This window comes from Thermobia domestica, chromosome 1 (genome assembly GCF_964235325.1).
Source record: "Thermobia domestica chromosome 1, izTheDome1.hap1.1, whole genome shotgun sequence".
Lineage (NCBI taxonomy): Eukaryota > Metazoa > Arthropoda > Insecta > Zygentoma > Lepismatidae > Thermobia > Thermobia domestica.
In genome coordinates, this window is record NC_137454.1 from 10,371,461 (window position 1) to 10,377,034 (window position 5,574).

Sequence of the window (5,574 nt, forward strand, 5' to 3'; positions counted from 1 at the left end):
TGTAAAAGTCAAAATAGATTAAAAATAGATTTTAACTATTGGAGTATGTACTATAGAATAACGGAAGAAACAAGCTAATTTTTAAACACTAGATCTTCTAAATATGCAAATTTCAAAGAAGAAAAATGTGAGAGTGAATCGATCGTTTCATCTAGATCTACGGCTTACCATGCAAGTTCCTAATTATTATGCAAACATTTTCACTTTTCGGATTATCCGCACATTTTTACTCTTAATCATATGAGCGTCCACAGGAGGAGGCACAGTGTGTAGTCCTTTGGTTTCTTTTTAAAAATATGTATGACCTTTTGGGACGTAAGGCTTATTTCTGTATAGGGAAAAGGGATGGACGTGGAGAGCATTTGCCAGGGAGTTGATTTGTATGGCACCATTCCGGTATTTATACCATAGTTCTTAGCAAAAAAATAAATGCTTTGTATTTTGTTGACCACCTTGTATCATTTAATAGGTATTTTTACAAGAGAAGTAGGAAACATAAAATCTAATTTATTATATACGAGAGTGAGTCCGAAAATGAGATTTCCTAGGCGACTCTGGACACAGGTGGGGACGCGAGATCAAAAATAGAATGTGACATTCAAGACCAGATGTACCTTTATTTTTCCGCATAAGTATCACGTACATCGAGACATTTGTCATACCGGTCCATAAGCTTCAAAAGCCCTTGCAGGTTGGTCTATACTTTTTGTACCCAGCCTGTGTACCCAGGTTGGTCTATACTTTTTGTCTTATCTTGGTGTCAGGAATCACCTCCCAAACGTTGTCGGTGTTGTTTTCAAACACCCTGTATATATATATATATATATATATATATATATATATATACATATGTGTGTGTGTGTGTGTGTATATATATATAGACAGAGAGAGATATAGATATATATAGATATATTCTGTTTGTGCAGGAGATCCGGTCATCATGTTTTCTCGCACAGATCTGATTTATGCAAATGCTTTTGATCGCCAGTGCCCATTAGCGAGCTAGCGACCGAAAATTTCACCATTTACATATTATATATATGCTTATGTGTATGAGCCCAAAGTCATAAACATGTACGAATTTCTGTTTGTATTAGCTTTATGATTAAAATAAAGAAACTATTATATTGGCTTTATGATTACAATTATTATATAATAAAAAATAAGGGAACTTGGTAACTAAACTTCAATAGACAACCGCGGACCTTCTGGTGAAGGGGCAAAATGTATATCTTTTTTTATTTTAGAAATCTGTCAACCCTAAATAATACGAACAATGGCATATTTCTTAAGAGAAATGCCAGCAGTGCGTCGCATCAGCAGTTAGCGATCGTTACAACTCGTTAAGAGTCTTCATCCCGGCGAAATTAAAATACCGCTAATTTTACAGTAATTATGTGATATCTTCAAATAGATAAAAGATAATTGAAATGTGGAACAAGAGCGCCCTAGACAATATTATTTTGCGTGAGGTAGTGTTATCACAAGTCACCTAGTGGGTTTCCGTTTTCAGCTGTTTAGAAACGCGAAAATAAATGCCGATTTTCAAAATAGCTCGAAATCGAAAGCAGATAAGTGAGTCGTGATAACGGTTTCTTATGTAAAATAATATTGCCTAGGGCGCTCTTGTTCCACATTTCGATTATCTTTTATCTATTTGAAGATATCACATAATTACTGTAAAATTAGCGGTATTTTAATTTCGCCGGGATGAAGACTCTTAAGGATTATGTCAAGCACCTTTCAACTACGTTCTAAAATAATATCGAACAGTTGACATTGTCCTGGCAAACATCTTCGAGTATTACATCACTTTAGAGAACTACGATATACACAAAAGAGTATTGGGGGCACGGTGGCTCAATGCTGGACCGTTTACCTTTGGTGCGGGGTCCCTGGTTCGATCCCCGGCCAACGTCTCCCACTTTCCCATTTCACCAAATTCTTCCACCATCATTCACTTGCCTTAAACATCCATTTTCCTTAGCCTAAAGGGCATAATCGAGGTACACTCATGTCCAAAATGATTGTCGTATATCTATAACTGTCTTCTTGTAATGGTTTGATAATGATTTTGCAGGGTACTTTTAATACTGATACTATGTGTATAATCGGGAAATGTATATTTGTGGTAAATTTTATAGGAAAATAATTATAAATATGAAAATTATAAGGAGTAAAATAAAATGTTGCTAAATGGACAAGAAAATTTTGTTTTCGTTTTATAGTTCTTATTTAATGCTCTTTTGACATGAAATTTGTCACATACATATCTTTGCCGATTATACACGTACTAACATTATAAGAAATACTGGGCGAATTCGTTAGCAAATTATATTCCTAGAACAACATATTGATAGATATGCGACAATAATTTTGGACATGAATGTACATTGAAGTGAAATATTTACAAAAAAGACTATTATGCGCTTCACACTAACTAAATCTAACAAATGTACTTATTGTAATTGTACAAACACAGGCGCTAATAATATACTAACAAGAATAGAAAAACTCCTCACGGGAAGAAACATTAATATGTTTATACATGTTTGTACAATATTCACTTACCAGCTTATAATTATTTCGTGTAAATAGAGGTAACACTATTTCCCAAAGGAACCTAACTATTAACCAATGTATATATATATATATATATATATATATATATATATATATATATATATATATATATATATATATATATATATATATACAGAAAGTAAAGACTCTCTATATACTACTCATATTTATTCAAACTGAGGATGCTAAACAAGTTTAAAGTTACCTAAACAAATTGTTTGAACTAAATTATATAACTAACCTCTCCAGTGCCAATGTGTTTGTCGTAGAAAAAAAAAGTTAGTTTCGTGTTACAGTTGTGGAAATACGGTAGAGTTTCAAACTATATGAGCTTAATACTGAATAATTAACTGGTTCAAATGAACTTTGTTATCTTATGTGACTTAAACAAGAAATACAAATCATTGAACGAAACAACGTTTATTTTAAAATAATAGCTGTGTAACAATTTCACCAAGTAACAGAACATATTGGCTTCGCGAGACACTGTAAAAATAGCAGAGCTGTGTTATGAATTGGAATGCAGAACTTAAAGGCCTAACTTACTAAAAAATAATACAAAATTTACCATTTTTCTTTTGCTCGTTTATTCGTAAGTGAAAGGAGATGATGAAATGCAACTTACCACAATATAGATTCTACAACAGAAAATATGAGCCTAAAATATTTTCAGTGTTGCTATCCATAGAAATTGCAGTGTTGCCAGAATAACAATTCCTCCAAAATCTATGTTAATGCAGCGGCTAGAGGAACGAACTCAACTGCATTTGATTATATATTACGTCGTTTTGGTATCCTGTGAACTACTTTTTAAATAACGTTTAATTTTAATAACTGTATGTTAAAAGTATTTTATTACAAACTAAATATAAGTATTATTTTAAAAGTAGCTCTGGTGCATAGGGTCCTTCGTCCGCGTAAGTGAGCTTTGTGATGGGGAAACACCGTGTACGTGGGATTTCTCGGGGCTCTACTGTTTCCTCCCAGTTTCTTCATTCCACCATTTCATTCATTTTTCATCATCACGACCTTCTTTATCTTAACCGGTATAACCGTGGGACATAAACATGAAGATTTCATTTCATTTTTTTTTGCGGTTGTTGGTCTGATACCTGTCAATAAGGCATGTACAATTTTTATTTATTTTTATTTAGGCAATTTTTATTTTCGGGAGAGTCCAAATTCAAGGTAAGAATAAATTATCTTAAAATTTGTAAAAAAAAAAAAAAAAAAAAAAAATAGCCATAAAATTAGTTTAAATTTACAGAAAAGTCAGAATTACGAGGATTCTGACCCTCTAGACGCACCCTCTGCGTACGTCCCTGTTGCCGATAGATAGAGGGACGGACATAACCGTTATATAAGACTCCCTATGCTAATACAGTGAAACCTCCCAATAACGGACACCTCTCAATAACGGACACTATAATACGGACACATTTTTTGTCCCGGCAAAAATATATGTTCCCTTATGGAACAAAACTTTCTCTTTTACGGACACTCTCAGATACGGACGCGGACAGTCCTTACCCCCCCTAGACGTTTCAATAACCTCTTCATAACGGACATGAATTATTCTCGGTTCTGCGATATATGACAGTAGACAGAAAAGTCTTTTCCCCCACAAGTGTATCTATCGTGAGTCTTCACCTGGTGAACCATCAAACAGAACAGCTTCAAGCTGAACTTGAAATTCTTCTTTTCTTTTTACTGCCCGCAATAAACTGCTTTCTGATGGAAAATCCTAGAAAACCTTCAATACGCGATAACACTCATACAGGGTGAGTCGTATGGCCAAGAATTCTATGCGAACTATCGTCCCTTCTCTGGCAAATTTAGTCCTTTTGCATCTTTCCCGACAATTTCATAGATAACAAAACATCGTTTTACAATAACATTTTCAACGAGCAATGTTTCCTCTCTTACTTTTTTTTTTTTTTTTTTTGGAAAAGTAACATTTTTCTTTTACTTATGATACTAAAACTAGTCTGGATTGGAGCTTTCTCAGCTTCCTTTTCAACTTTCTCTAAAAGGATATTCTTTGTGATTGGGGCTGGGTCAATAAATATATGCACTCCCATTCCATCCCTTTTCATCCATTCCGCCAACGAAAATACTGCGTCAGTACACACACACATGTTCCTTCCGCAACCGTACTGAGGATTTTCAGAGGACACTTGCTAATGAGTTTTTTTACCCTTGTAGAGGAAAAACTATGCCTTTTTCGCTAAAGAAATTAGTTTAGCCTATTAGTTGGTTCCTAACGCATCTTTTGAGAAGGTTCTGAGGAATTGAAATAAATGAGAAACACTTAGAGGGTGATGACATGTACTTAAGAACATTAACATACACGCATTATCTATTGCAGTACGGTATACGAATATATTAACACCCCCCTCCCCCAGCAATAATATTATTTAGCAGAAATGAATTTCTCCTTCATCCCTCTCAGTAATTCAAATACTTACTAAATAGAGTATTTCCATATTGAATTTTACAGGTACATTCATACACAAGGAATTTACTGTATATTACAGCACACAATTACCGTTGTGAGAAATTAAATTTCTGTAACCTCTCTGTAACGGACACCTCTCAATAACGGACAAAAATTCATGTCCCATTGGTGACCGTTATTCAGAGGTTTCACTGTAATAATAATAATAATAATAATAATAGTAATAATAGTAATAATAATAATAATTATTTATTTATTTATTTATTGTAGGTGATAAAGACCACAGCCGAGGCCAAAATGGTCATATATACAATAATATACAATAAATATTACAAGAAAAATACAAACAAGACAAGAAGAAATTAAAAATACATCAAGTCATCACGACCAAACACAATAAAAAAGTAAATAAAAATTTTACACAAGTTTGATACAAACTAAATTTTAAAATAAAATTACAACATAACCTCGATTCAATAACTATTAAATTGAACAAGATGTATAATAATAATAATAATAATAATAATAATAAT